Source organism: Arachis ipaensis, chromosome B2 (assembly GCF_059453495.1).
Source record: "Arachis ipaensis isolate K30076 ecotype BB chromosome B2, ASM5945349v1, whole genome shotgun sequence".
In the NCBI taxonomy this organism is placed as follows: Eukaryota; Viridiplantae; Streptophyta; class Magnoliopsida; order Fabales; family Fabaceae; genus Arachis; species Arachis ipaensis.
In genome coordinates, this window is record NC_142437.1 from 107491801 (window position 1) to 107507975 (window position 16175).

Consider the following 16175-nt stretch of genomic DNA (forward strand, 5'->3'; position numbering starts at 1 on the left):
TATTGATTCTCCTAGTTCCGTATGATGATTCTTGAACACAGCTTCTTTATGAGTCTTGGCCGTGGCCCTAAGCACTTTGTTTTCCAGTATTACCACCGGATACATAAATGCCACATACACATAATTGGGTGAACCTTTTCAGATTGTGACTCAGCTTTGCTAAAGTCCCCAATTAGATGTGTCCAGGGTTCTTAAGCACACTCTTCTTTTGCTTTGGACCTTGACTTTAACCGCTCAGTCTCAAGTTTTCACTTGACACCTACACGCCACAAGCACATGGTTAGGGACAGCTTAGTTTAGCCGCTTAGACCAGGATTTTATTTCTTTAGGCCCTCTTATCCACTGATGCTCAAAGCCTTGGGATCCTTTTTATTTCCCTTGCCTTTTGGTTTTAAGGGTTATTGGCTTTTTGCTCTTGCCTCTTGGTTTTAAGAGCTTTTGGCTTTTTCTGCTTGCTTTTTCTTTTTCTTTCTATATTTTTTTTTCGCCTTTTTTTTTCTGCAAGCTTTGTTCTTTGCTGCTTTTTCTTGCTTCAAGAATCATTTTTATGATTTTTCAGATTATCAAATAACATGTCTCCTAGTCATCATTCTTTCAAGAGCCAACATATTTAACATTCTTAAACAACAACTTCAAAAGACATATGCACTGTTTAAGCATACATTCAGAAAACAAGAAGCATTGTCACCACATCAATATAATTAAACTAAGTTCAAGGATAAATTCAAAACTCATGTACTTCTTGTTCTTTTGAATTAAAACATTTTTCATTTAACAGAGGTGATGGATTCATAGGACATTCATAACTTTAAGACATAGTTACTAACTACTAATGATCATTTAATGAAGACACAAACATAGATAAGCACATAACATAGAAAACGAAAAACAGAAGAAATAGGAACAAGGAATGAATCCACCTTAGTGATGGTGGCGTTTCCTTCTTGACGAACAAATGATGTCCTTGAGCTCTTCTATGTCTCTTCCTTGCCTTTGTTGCTCCTCCTTCATTGCTTTTAGATCTTCTCTGATTTCACGAAGGATGATGGAGTGCTCTTGATGTTCCACCCTTAGTTGCTTCCAATAATTGTGTGGAAGAAAATGTATCCCCTGAGGTATCTCAGGGATCTCTTGATTTGCAGTCAAATGTTCTACCACTGAGCTATAGACCCTTGATGGAAGCTTTTGTCTTCCCTTTCCTCTTTCTAGAGGTTTCTCTGGCCTTAGGTGCCATCAATGGTTATGGAAAAAACAAAAAAGCTATGCTTTTACCACACCAAACTTAGAATGTTACTCGCCCTCGAGCAAAAGAAGAAAGAATAGAAGAAGAAGAAGAAGATATGGAGGAGATGGATGGATGTGTGTATTCGGCCATATGGGTGGGATTGGGTGGGAGAGAGAGATGTTGAATTTTGAAGGTAGTGGGTGTATGGATGTGAGTGGTAAATGGAAAACAGAAGGGATGATCATGAATGGAAAGAGAGATGATGAGGTAGGTGGGGATCTTGTGGGGTCCACAGATCCTAAGGTGTCAAGGCATTTACATCCCTGCACCAATTTAGGCATGTAAAATGCCCTTGCACACAACTCTGGGTGTTCAGCGCCAGGTTGGTGCCCATTTTGGGCGTTCAACGCCTATTTGTTGCCATTTCTGGCGTTGAACGCCAGAACCATGCTTGTTCTGGGCGTTCAGCGCCAGGATGCTGCCCATTTTGGGCGTTTAGCGCCAGAACCATGCTCTGTTCTGGCGTTGAACGCCAGGCAGATGCTTCCTCCAGGGTGTGATTTTTCTTCTACTGTTTTTGATTCCGTTTTCAATTTTTATATTTATTTTGTGACTCCACATCATCATGAACCTATAAAGACATATAACTAAGAGAAATATAGTTAGATAAAAATTGGGTTGCCTCCCAACAAGCACTTCTTTAATGTCAGTAGCTTGACAGTGGGCTCTCATAGAGCCTCACAGATGTGCAGAGCTTTGTTGAGACTCTCCAACACCAAACTTAGAGTTTGGATATGGGAGTTCAACACCAAACTTAGAGTTTGGTTGTGGCCTCCCAACACCAAACTTAGAGTTTAATTGTGGGGGCTTTGGTTGACTCTGCTTTGAGAGAAGCTTTTTCTGCTTCCTCTCCATGGATGCAGAGAGAGATCCTTGAGTTGTAAACACAAGGTTGTCCTTATTTAATTGAAGGATCAATTCTCCTCTGTTCACATCAATCACAGCTCTTGCTGTGGCTAGGAAAGGTCTTCCTAGGATGATGGATTCATCCTCTTCCTTTCCAGTATCCAGGACTATGAAATCAGCAGGGATGTAAAGGCCTTCAACCTTTACTTACACGTCCTCTACTTGTCCATAAGCCTGTTTTCTTGAATTATCTGCCATCTCTAATGAGATTCTAGCAGCTTGCACCCCATAGATTCCCAGTTTCTCTATTACAGAGAGAGGCATGAGGTTTATCCCTAAACCAAGGTCACACAGAGCCTTAAAGATCATGGTGCCTATGGTACAAGGTATTATGAACTTTCCAGGATCCTGTCTCTTCTGAGGCAATGTCAGTTGATCCAGATCACTTAGTTCATTGATGAACAAGGGAGGTTCAACTTCCCAAGTATCAATGCCAAATAATTTGGCATTTAGCTTCATGATTGCACCAAGAAACTTGGCAGTTTGCTCTTCAGTAACATCCTCATTCTCTTCAGAAGAGGAATACTCATCAGAGCTCATGAATGGCATAAGGAGGTTTAATGGGATCTCTATGGTCTCTAGATGAGCCTCAGAGTCCTTTGGTTCTTCAGAGGGAAGCTCCTTATTGATCACTGGACGTCCCAGGAGGTCTTCCTCCTTGGGATTCACGTCCTCCTCTCCCTCATTGGGTTCGGCCATTTTGGTTATGTCAATGGCCTTGCACTCTCCTTTTTGATTTTCTTCTGTATTGCTTGGGAGAGTGCTAGGAGGGATTTCAGTGATCCTTTTACTCAGCTGGCCCACTTGTGCTTCCAAATTTCTAATGGAAGACCTTATTTCATTCATGAAACTCACAGTGGCCTTAGATAGATCAGAGACTAAGTTTGCTAAGCTAGATGAGTTCTGCTCAGAATTCTCTGTCTGTTGCTGAGTGGATGATGGAAAAGGCTTGCCATTGCTAAACCTGTTTCTTCCACCATTATTAAAGCCTTGTTGAGGCTTTTGATCCTTCCATGAGAAACTTGGATGATTTTTCCATGATGGATTATAGGTGTTTCCATAAGGTTCACCCATGTAATTTACCTCTGCTATTGCAGGGTTCTCAGGATCATAAGCTTCTTCTTCAGAAGATGCCTCTTGAGTACTGTTGGATGCAGCTTGCATTCCATTCAGACTCTGAGAAATCATATTGACTTGCTGAGTCAATATTTTGTTCTGAGCCAATATGGCATTCAGAGTATCAACTTCAAGAACTCCCTTCTTCATAGGCGTCCCATTACTCACAGGATTCCTCTCAGAAGTGTACATGAACTGGTTATTAGCAACCATGTCAATGAGTTCTTGAGCTTCTGCAGGCGTTTTCTTTAGGTGAATGGATCCACCTACAGAAGTATCCAATGACATCTTTGATAGCTCAGATAAACCATCATAGAATATATCCAAGATGGTCCATTCTGAAAGCATGTCAGAAGGACACTTTTTGGTCAGCTGTTTGTATCTTTCCCAAGCTTCATAGAGGGATTCACCATCTTTTTGTTTGAAGGTTTGAACATCCACTCTAAGCTTGCTCAGCTTTTGAGGAGGAAAGAACTTGGCTAAGAAAGCCGTGACCAGCTTATCCCAAGAGTTCAGGCTATCTTTAGGTTGAGAGTCCAACCATATTCTAGCTCTGTCTCTTACAGCAAATGGGAAAAGCATGAGCCTGTAGACTTCAGGATCTACTCCATTAGTCTTAACAGTATCACAGATCTGCAAGAATTCAGTTAAGAACTGAAAAGGATCTTTAGATGGAAGTCCATGAAACTTGCAGTTCTGCTGCATCAGAGAAACTAGCTGAGGTTTCAGCTCAAAATTGTTTGCTCCAATGGTAGGAATGGAGATGCTTCTTCCATGTAAATTGGAATTTGGTGCAGTAAAGTCACCAAGCATTCTCCTTGCATTGTTGTTAGGTTCGGCTGCCATCTCCTTTACTTGTTCGAAATTTTCAATCAAGTTGTCTCTGGATTGTTGTAATTTAGCTTCTCTTAGTTTTCTCTTCAGAGTCCTTTCAGGTTCTGGATCAGCTTCAACAAGAATGCCTTTTTCTCTGTCCCTGCTCATAAGAAAGAGAAGAGAAAAAGAAAAGAAGAGGAATCCTCTATGTCACAGTAAAGAGGTTCCTTATTGTTAGTAGAAGAAAAGAAGAAGAGAAAAATCTGAACTCAGAAAGAGAGAGAGAGGGTTCGGATTTTTGGTGGGTGAGGGAGAGATGTTAGTAGATGAATAAATAAATAGAATAAGATGAGAGAGGGAAAATTTCGAAAATAATTTTTGAAAAAGAGTTAGTGATTTTTGAAAATAGTTTTTTTGAAAAAGGTTAGTAATTTTCGAAAATTAAGATTTAAAAATTAAAATAATTAGTTAATTAAAAAGAAATTTTGAAAAAGAGGGAAGATATTTTCGAAAATTAGAGAGAGTTAGTTAGGTGGTTTTGAAAAAGATAGGAAACAAACAAAAAATTAGTTAGTTAGTTGAAACAGATTTTGAAAAGATAAGAAGTTAGGAAGTTAGAAAAGATATTTTGAAATCAAATTTTTGAAAAAGATAAGATGAGAAGATATTTTTGAAAAGATATGATTGAAATTGGTTTTGAAAAAGGTTTGATTTTTTTTAAAATCACAATTAATGACTTGATTCACAAGAAATCACAAGATATGATTCTAGAACTTAAAGTTTGAATCTTTCTTAACAAGCAAGTAACAAACTTGAAATTTTTGAATCAAAACATTAATTGTTATTGTTATTTTCGAAAATTTGATATAAAAATAAGAAAAAGATTTTTGAAAAATATTTTTGGAATTTTCGAAAATAACTAAGAAATTTGAAAAGGATTTGATTTTTTGAAAAAGATTTTGAAAAAGATAGATTTTCAAATTGAAAATTTGATTTGACTCATAGGAAACAACTTGATTTTAAAAATTTTTGAAAAAGTCAATCCAAATTTTCGAATTTGATGAGAGAAAAAGGGAAAGATATTTTTTTTTTTGAATTTTTATGATGAGAGAGAAAAACAAGTAAAATGATGCAATGCATGAAATTTTTAGATCAAAACAATGAATGCATGCAAGAATGCTATGAATGTCAAGATGAACACCAAGAACACCTTGAATGTCAAGATGAACACCAAGAACATGTTTTTGAAAAATTTTTAATGCAAAGAAAACATGCAAGACACCAAACTTAGAATTCTTTAATGCTTAGACACTAAGAATCCAAGAATGCATATGAAAAACAAGAAAAGACACAAAACATGCAAATGCAAAGATCAAACAAGAAGACTTACCAAGAACAACTTGAAGATCATGAAGAACACTATGAATGCATGAATTTTCGAAAAAATGCAAGATGCACATGCAATTGACACCAAGCTTATAACATGACTCAAGACTCAAACAAGAACACAAAATATTTTTTATTTTTATGATTTTATGATTTTTTTGGATTTTTATTTTATATTTTTCGAAAATCATTTTAGAAAAAAAAAAAAAAGGATTCCAAAATTTTTAATATGAATTCCAGGAATCTTATGCTCTAAAGCTCCAATCAAAGGGTCAGGCATGGCTTAATAGCCAGCCAAGCTTTAGTATATATCCAGACATGACACGCCTAACATGCCCTACAGTCGTGGCTTTACAGCCAACCAGGCTTCAACAGGCTTCATGAAACACTAGAATTCATTCTTAAAAATTTTGAAGAAAAATATATTTTTGAAAACATTTATTTTTTTTAAAATTTTTTTTTTTCGAAAACAAAGGAGACAATTTTGAAATATTTTTGAAAAATTTTTTGAAAAGAAAACGAAAAGAAAGTTACCTAATCTGAGCAACAAGATGAACCGTCAGTTGTCCAAACTCGAACAATCCCCGGCAACGGCGCCAAAAACTTGGTGCGCAGAAATTGTGATTACACTTTAATTATGTAAAATTCATTGATCTTTCTTTCCCTGGTAATGGCGCCAAAAACATGATGCCAATACCATGGTTCACAACTTCGCACAACTAACCAGCAAGTGCACTGGGTCGTCCAAGTAATACCTTACGTGAGTAAGGGTTGAATCCCACGGAGATTGTTGGTATGAAGCAAGCTATGGTCACCTTGTAAATCTCAGTCAGGCCGATATAAGATAGTAATGGAGTTTTCGAAATTAAATAATAAAATAGGGATAGAAATACTTATGTAAATCATTGGTGAGAATTTCAGATAAGCGAATAGAGATGCTTTCGTTCCTCTGAACCTCTGCTTTCCTGCTATCTTCATCCAATCAGTCTTACTCCTTTCCATGGCTGGCTTTATGTGATACATCACCACTGTCAATGGCTACTTTCGGTCTTCTCTCGGGAAAATGATCCAAATGCCCTGTCACGGCACGGCTAATCGTCTGGAGGCATCACCCTTGTCAATGGTTTCATCTTATCCTCTCAGTGAAAATGGTCAACGCACCCTGTCACGGCACGGCTATTCATCTGTCGGTTCTCGATCATGCTGGAATAGGATTTACTATCCTTTTGCGTCTGTCACTACGCCCAGCAATCGCGAGTTTGGAGCTCGTCACAGTCATTCAATCATTGAATCCTACTCGAAATACCACAGACAAGGTTTAGACCTTCCGGATTCTCTTGAATGCCGCCATCATTCTAGCTTACACCACGAAGATTCCGATTAAGAGATCTAAGAGATACTCATTCAATTCTAATGTAAAACGGAAGTGGTTATCAGGCACGCGTTCATAGGGAATGATGATGATTGTCACGTTCATCACATTCAGGTTGAAGTGCGAATGAATATCTTAGAAGCAAAATAAGATGAATTGAATAGAAAACAGTAGTACTTTGCATTAATCTTTGAGGAACAACAGAGCTCCACACCTTAATCTATGGAGTGCAGAAACTCTACCGTTGAAAATACATAAGTGATAGGTCCAGGCATGGCCGAGATGGCCAGCCCCCAAAACGAGATCACAGGATCAAAATATAATCCAGGATGTCAAATACAATAGTGAAATGTCCTATTTATAATAAACTAGCTATTAGGGTTTACAGAAGTAAGTAATTGATGCATAAATCCACTTCCGGGGCCCACTTGGAGTGTGCCTGGGCTGAGCTTTAGTGTTGCACGTGTAGAGGTCCTTCTTGGAGTTGAACGCCAGGCTTTGATCCATTTCTGGCATTCAACTCTGGTTTTTGATCCATTTCTGGCGCTGAACTCTAGAATTGGGCAGAGAGCTGGCGTTGAACGCCAGTTTGCGTCATCTAATCTTGACCAAAGTATGGATTATTATACATTGCTGGAAAGCCCTGGATGTCTACTTTCCAACGCAATTGGAAGCGCGCCATTTTGAGTTCTGTAGCTCCAGAAAATCCACTTTGAGTTCAGGGAGGTTAGAATCCAACAGCATCAGCAGTCCTTCTTCAACCTCTGAATCTGATTTTTGCTCAAGTCCCTCAATTTCAGCCAGAAAATACCTGAAATTACAGAAAAACACACAAACTCATAGTAAAGTCCAGAAATGTGAATTTAACATAAAAACTAATGAAAACATCCCTAAAAGTAACTAGATCCTACTAAAAACATACTAAAAACAATGCCAAAAAGCGTATAAATTATCCGCTCATCACACGCGGAAATTGTGATTACACTTTAATTATGTAAAATTCATCGCTCTTTCTTTCCCTGGTAATGGCGCCAAAAAATATGATGCCAATACCATGGTTCACAACTTCGCACAACTAACCAGCAAGTGCACTGGGTCGTCCAAGTAATACCTTACGTGAGTAAGGGTCGAATCCCACGGAGATTGTTGGTATGAAGCAAGCTATGGTCACCTTGCAAATCTCAGTCAGGTAGCGTTAAATGTGATTGGATTAGATAATTAAAAGATAAATAATAAAGGATAGAAATACTTATGTAATTCATTGGTGAGAATTTCAGATAAGCGAATAGAGATGCTTTTGTTCCTCTGAATCTCTGCTTTCCTGCTATCTTTATCCAATCAGTCTTACTCCTTTCCATGGCTGGCTTTATGTGATACATCACCATTGTCAATGGCTACTTTCGGTCTTCTCTCGGGAAAATGATCCAAATGCCCTGTCACGGCACAGCTAATCGTCTGGAGGCATCACCCTTGTCAATGGTTTCATCTTATCCTCTCAGTGAAAATAGTCACGCACCCTGTCACGGCACGGCTATTCATCTGTCGGTTCTCGATCATGCTGGAATAGGATTTACTATCCTTTTGCGTCTGTCACTACGCCCAGCAATCGCGAGTTTGGAGCTCGTCACAGTCATTCAATCATTGAATCCTACTCGGAATACCACAGACAAGGTTTAGACCTTCCAGATTCTCTTGAATGCCGCCATCATTCTAGCTTACACCACGAAGATTCCGATTAAGAGATCTAAGAGATACTCATTCAATCTAATGTAGAACGGAAGTGGTTGTCAGGCACGCGTTCATAGAGAATGATGATGATTGTCACGTTCATCACATTCAGGTTGAGTGCGAATGAATATCTTGGAAGCGAAATAAGATGAATTGAATAGAAAACAGTAGTACTTTGCATTAATCTTTGAGGAACAGCAGAGCTCCACACCTTAATCTATGGAGTGTAGAAACTCTACCGTTGAAAATACATAAGTGAAAGGTCCAGGCATGGCCGAGATGGCCAGCCCCCAAAACGTGATCACAGGATCAGAATACAATCCAGGATCCAGGATGTCAAATACAATAGTGAAATGTCCTATTTATAATAAACTAGCTACTAGGGTTTACAAGAGTAAGTAATTGATGCATAAATCTACTTCCGGGGCCCACTTGGTGTGTGCTTGGGCTAAGCTTTGAGTGTTGCACGTGTAGAGGTCCTTCTTGGAGTTGAACGCCAGCTTTTGTGCCAGTTTGGGCGTTCAACTCTGGTTTTGGATCCTTTTCTGGCGCTGGACGCCAGAATTGGGCAGAGAGCTGGCGTTGAACGCCAGTTTGCGTCATCTAATCTTGACCAAAGTATGGATTATTATACATTGCTGGAAAGCCCTGGATGTCTACTTTCCAACGCAATTGGAAGCGCGCCATTTTGAGTTCTGTAGCTCCATAAAATCCATTTTGAGTGCAGGGAGGTTAGAATCCAACAGCATCAGCAGTCCTTCTTCAACCTCTGAATCTGATTTTTGCTCAAGTCCCTCAATTTCAGCCAAAAAATACCTGAAATCACAGAAAACACACAAACTCATAGTAAAGTCTAGAAATGTGAATTTAACATAAAAACTAATGAAAACATCCCTAAAAGTAACTAGATCCTACTAAAAACATACTAAAAACAATGCCAAAAAGCGTATAAATTATCCGCTCATCACACCACTTTCTTCATTTTTTCCAAAATGGTATTATATAGAGTAGGAAAAAATGTGAAGAAATTAACTTGCATGCAAATGGAAATAAATTATCTTTAACCTCTGAACTTGCTTAACATGCTTTTAATTAAGCTGATTTGACATTGGCTTTCTTGGATTGCTTTCCCTTTTTCCTTCTTCTTTGATGGTTAGCTTCAAAAATGAAGCTCTCTCTCTCTCTCTCTCTCTCTCTCTCTCTCTCTCTCTCTCTCTCTCTCTCTCTCTCTTGTTTACCGAAAGTGAACTTGTGAAGCATAGCTTAGATTAGCTTCGCTTTTGCTTAATTGATATTGGACTTAGTTTAGATTTCACTTGGATCACTTTGTTTTATCGGTTTGAGCTGCAACAAAAACCAAATGGGCCTGCATACTTGAACCAATTCATCAAAAATTATTTGGGTTATTAACCCAACTTAATCATGTTTGTCATTATCAATATGTTAATTATTTTTCTAACTCAACAATCTCCCTCTTGTTGACAAACATAGTTTCAAAGGATACAATCAAATGAATTGAAATAGACAAGATTAAGATTCTTCTTTTTGATGATTCCAAGTGGTTTTGATGAGCTCCCATTTTCTTTCACAAGGGTTGCTCTCCCTTAAAGTGTGCTCATGTCATCTGTCATTTTCTGTTTATGTGCACACAGAAAACATAACTATACAAGACACATACAAATTATACCAAAATTATCTTGTAATGCAACTTTTCAACAGATCAAGCAAAAAAGATTTATCATGCATTTTCTTATCACAAACTAATTAAACAGCACCTAAGTAATAAAACCAAGCGCCAGATCATGACTCAAGTGTATTATCAACACTAAGTTCAAAAAATTACTCAAACACTTTGTCTATGTCAAACCAATATCTCATTAAGCAATAAGATATTAAAATATCAAAGCAATCAACAAAAATTCCATAACAAAGCATGCAATCAATCATCAAACTACCAACAAATTAATATATCACATGGCAAGACTAACTAGCAAGACTAACTATAACTACTCCCCTTTTTGTCATCAAAGGAGAAACTAGATGCAACTCAAACCTGCAAAAATTTTTAGCACAAAAGGACTACATAATCCGAATTAAAATAAGTGCAAATAAAACAGTTGTTAAAGTTTACAGTCATCCAAAAAAAATAGTGTCCAAAAGAAAACTAAATTGTCCCATGAAACAAGGAGTCATAAAATAGAAATCAGCTTCTATACACGTCCTCAAGCATCCAAGCCATCCTCTTCAGAATCCAGTAGTTCCTCTTGATCAGTAGCCATAGTTTCATCCTCATGGATGTTGTCTACATATTTCAGAAGGACAACCACTCTATCTCTTGATTTTTTCAAGGCATTCTCATTTCTGACCGCAAGCTTCCTTTCTTGTTGGCTTGTTGAAATAAGATGGTTGGATAGGTTTACAAACTCTTACAATACATCTTTAACAACTCCATAAAGGAGTGATTTGTGACCAGTTGAAGCTGAAGTTTTCAAAGTTGAAGGAGGAGAAATGTCATCGAGCTCATCATCATCATCATCAAGGACAATCTTTTTAGTTCTTATTGGTCATTTCTTTTGTTGTTTCACTGAACCACCTCCTTTTAGATAAGAGTGTCTATTTTTATAGGATTCATTGGAAAGGTCAACAACAATTTCAAAAATTCAGGTTAAAAATATGCGATAAGACAGAGACACATTTTTGTCACTCATTATGTAATCAAACATATGCCTCATCATTAAATATATAAAAGAAATTTCTGTTTTAGTGATGATGGCATACAAAACTAATTATCACAAATGACACCCTTTTATAGGATTCACTTTGGGGTAAAATGATATAGTTCACAATACGGTGTAATTGAGCACGAAGAGGGCCAAGGATTTATGATTACGAGTGAGACCATCAATCAGAGAAATATTTTTACACGTGAGTCAAAGCATCTTGATATGACGACAGACCCAACCCCTCATCCCATTTACTCGAAGTGTAAGCACAAACACCAACATCCGTGTAACTTAGGGCTTCACTTATAGATTCACTATTCAAGATCAGTTCATGCCCTTTTACATAAGAATGAATGATTCCTTCATGGTAGGTCATATTGGCATAAAATTCACGAACTAGATCCAGATACACTGACTTTTTATTTTAAAAAGATGATTCCAATCTGAAAACTCAAGATTTTCAACAAAGACAAAATCTTTCTTTTTCAGATTGGGTAAGTCAGCCAAAAAAGTAGCGCATAAAGGACGGTGCACAACAACCCCATGAAAAAAATCAGAGTTCATGGTAGAGCAAAAACGATGAGGATTGTAGTTAGAGTGAAAGTTCAGAAAGTGAGATTTGTGAGCAAAAGGGTCTACATTTTGAGGTTCCTTCACTTAGTCAAAGAATTAGTTATTACATAAATTGATATTTATCAACTTGTCGTACAACTTGAAAAAGATAAATGTGAAAGAAGACTCTAGTAAACACACTTGTGTAATTTGTGCAAGTGGTTCATAATGTATGATTTGTGTATAACTTGATCAACTTGTAAACCAAATGCACCTCCACAAAATACTATATATAGGATTAAGGCATTTGCTAATATATGTCATATTTTGCGTAGAATTAGTGAGTGAAACTTAGAGAGAAAAATAGCAAGATCTCTCATATATGTAATCCCTTTATATGAATTGTCATAATATCTAAGAGAGTATTATAAATTTCTCTATATATTGTTGTTGCCATGGTACAAAGAGTTTAGGAAAGAAACGAAGAATTATTTAAAAAAGTATTATTTTATTCATATTTTTCATTTGTAATTACAAAGTTCTTACCAATATATAGACCAGTAGTACACTAAGAGTACACTCGTTATGGAATAATATCCTAATAAATTACATTGATTTTTTTCTAATCCTCTTTGATATTTTCCTGATTTTGTTCCCTAATTATGATATTCTAATACTCCCCCTCAAAGTGAGTAGTGGGATCATCAATACTCAACTTGGTTAGAACTTTAGCAAGGGCTTGTCTTGAAACTGCTTTAGTAAGAATATCAGCCAACTGGTCTTCTGATCTCACAAATGGAAGCTCAATAATTTCATTCTCAATTTTTTCTTTGATAAAATGTCAATCCACCTCAACATGTTTTGTTCTATCATGTTGTACAGGATTCTCTGAAATGCTGATTGTGGCTTTGTTGTCACATTTCAAATGGCTTGGTGATTGTGGTGGAAACCCAATCTCAGTCATCAATTGTCTTATCCACAATACTTCAGTTATGCCTTTAATGATCCCTCGAAATTCTGCCTCAGCACTTGAAAGAGCTACAACTTTCTGCTTCTTGCTTTTCCAAGTTACCAAGTTGCCTCCAACAAGTGTAAAGTAACCAGCTGTTGATCTTCTATCATTTGGGTTGCCTGCCCAATTTGCGTCAGTGTATGCCTCAACCTTCAAATGGTCATTCCTTTTGAAAATGATTCCACTTCCTGGAGCTCCCTTCAAATATCGAACTATCCTCATAGCAGCTTTCATATGATCTTCTTGTGGCTTATGCATAAACTGACTTACTATTCCCACAGCATAAGCTATGTCAGGCCGAGTATGTAATAAGTAAATTAGTTTTCCAACCAGTCGCTGGTACCTTTCCTTATCTGCTAGGGTGGCACCTTCTACCATCTTCAACTTGTGATTAACTTGCATGGGCATATCTATTGGTTTGCAATCTACCATTCCTGTTTCTGCCAGAAGGTCCAAAATGTACTTTCTTTGAGAGATAAAGATTCCTTTACTGGATCGTAGAACCTCTATTCCTAAGAAATATTTTAGTCCTCCCAAATCCTTCATTTCGAAGTCTATAAATAGGTTCCTTCTCAATTTTGCAATTTCTTCAGCATCACTTCCCGTTATGATCATATCATCCACATAGATTATTAGGCAAGTGATTAAATCTCCCCGTTTTTTCAAAAAAAGGGTATGATCAGAGTTGATTTGTTTGTACCCATACCTTTTCATGGCAACTGTAAATCTTCCAAACCAGGCACGTGGAGATTGTTTAAGCCCATAAAGAGCCTTCTTTAATCGGCAAACTTCATGTTTTCCAAATCTCGTTGAGAAACCTGGAGGAGCTTCCATGTACACTTCTTCTTTCAACTCTCCATGCAAGAAAGCATTCTTGACGTCAAATTGATAGAGTGGCCAGTCTTCATTTGCTGCTATTGAAAATAACACTCTGATAGTATTAATATTTGCAACCGGTGAAAAAGTATCAGTGTAGTCGATACCATAGGTCTGTGTATAACCTTTGGCCACCAACCTTGCCTTGTACCGTTCAATAGTGCCATCTGCCTTGTGTTTAATGGTGAAAACCCATTTGCACCCGACTGGCTTTTTTCCTGTCGGTAGGATACACTTTTCCTAAGTTCCATTCTTCACTAAAGCTTCCATTTCTGTATTCATGGCTTTTCACCATTCAGCTTTCTCATTGGCTTCTCGGACAATTCTTGGAATGTCTTCTGTTAAGAGTCTGATGGAAAAAGCCTTTGCAACATCTGTCATTCCTTCTCTAGCCACTCTTATTGGGTATCTTGAGTTACGGGGAACATGTTCTGGTGAGTATCGATCAGGAGGCATCCCTCTGTTTCTTCTTGGAGGAAGAATAAAGGTATTGGGCTCTGGTTCTTCATGTTCCAGTGCTATACTATTATTGTTAGTGGTCTCATTAAAAACAGGGAGTAAATTATCAGATTGACAATTACTTACCTCTTGTCTGACATTCTCAAAAGGACTCTCATTGGTTGTATGTACCGAGTTGTTTTCTACGTTGAGTGAAGTATGCTCAATGGCTCCATCTACTTGCTCTGTTTGAACAGTTTTTGGGCAACAAAGATTATTTAACCAACTTGGTGGTTCATTATTGTTCTCCCCCTGAATGCCATGTTGGCGGCTGAAGTAAAATTCGGATTCCAAAAAATCACAATCCATGGTCACATGAATACGACGAGTGATTGGATTGTAGCACCTATACCCCTTTTGGTGTGTAGCATACCCAACGAAAACACATTTTTCTGCACAAGGATCAAGTTTGGTTCTATCGGCTTTGGGAATGTGGACAAAGACGGAACATCCAAATACTCGAGGTGGTAAGGTTAGAATAGGCGGGATTGCAGTTTGAGTAGCCAAGACTTGTAAGGGTGTTTTGTGGTGGAGAACTTGGGTAGGTAGGCGATTTAGTAAGTAGGCAGAGGTCACTATAGCTTCAGGCCAAAAAATTTTTGGAACTTGTGCATCAAAAAGCATGGCTCGGGTCATCTCAAGTAACTTATGATTTCGCTGCTCAGCCACACTATTTTGTTGGGGTGTATTTGGGCAGGAAGTTTGATGGATAAGACCATTTTTCATAAAAAAATTGTGCATTGACTGGTTTATAAATTCTCCACCATTATCTGAGCGAAGTACTTGGATTTTCTTGTTGAATTGAGTTTGAATCATTTGGTAGAAAGCAAAAAACTTGTCAGGTACTTCAGATTTGTGTTTTAAAAATTATACCCAAGTCATGCGAGAGAAATCATCCACAAACAACACAAAATATTGAAAATTATTATGGGAAATAGGAGCTGGACCTTACACATCAGAGTGTATTAGAGAAAAACTAGAATTGACTCTAGTGTTGGTTGGAGGAAAAGAAACCCTGTGATTTTTTGCACGAATACAAGTTTCACATTTGGGGGGTTCAGTACTACTTGTAAAAAGACTAGGAAATAGTAACTTGAGGTACCCAAATGAAGGATGTCCGAGACGCCTGTGCAATAACCAAAGTTGCCTAGTAACCGTTCCGTGAGCAAGCATGGCATGACCCGGGTGTGCTACTTCATCAACGTAGTAAAGGCCTTCTCGCTCAGTACCACGCCCAATGATCTCCTTCGTAAGAATGTCCTGTAAAAGACAAAAGTTAGAGTACATGAGTACCACACAATTTAATTCCTTTGTTACTTGGCTAACAGACAATAATTTTGATGATAGTGCAGGGACATAGAAGTAATTTTTTAATTTCAATTTTTTTTGAAAAGGTAATGTTGCCTCCGCCTTTAACGTCAATTAATTCTCCACTAGCTGTTTCAATATGGGCTTTTGAGGGTATAGTCAAGCTGTTAAAATCATAAAGGTCATGAGTCATAGTATCGGTAGCCCCACAATCGAAAATCCATTCATTTCTCTTTTTAATTGGATTCTGATTTTGGGACTCCCCTTTATATTGAGCCGCAGTTTGGGCTGAGCAGCCAAGGAGTTCAGTAGTCCTTTCCCTTATTACCGCCGCAGCTGCCTTGCCATCGTAACTTGTTTCCTCTCTTCTGGCCTTGCCACCGCTACTGGTGACTTCTGGGATGCTCACAGCGGCAGCTCCCTTACTCTGATTTCTTGATGATTTTGGATTATTTTTCCACCAATCTGGGTAACCCACAATCTTAAAGCATTTTTCTTTAGTGTGTTTCTTCTTTCTTCTTCCACCAATTGCTTTTTTCATCAGAGTTGCCCATAATGGATAATTATATCCCTTTAGTTTGAAACCAATTGACAAAT

At 37.7% G+C, this 16175-nt stretch overlaps 1 non-coding gene across 1 annotated transcript; it reads left to right on the forward strand.

The window, feature by feature from the left end:
- The first annotated feature begins 3649 nt into the window (after positions 1–3649).
- On the forward strand, positions 3650–3757 carry LOC148575153 (small nucleolar RNA R71). Its single transcript, XR_015906133.1, has one exon. It is a non-coding gene; the product is annotated as a small nucleolar RNA R71 (small nucleolar RNA).
- The last annotated feature ends 12418 nt before the right edge of the window (positions 3758–16175 follow it).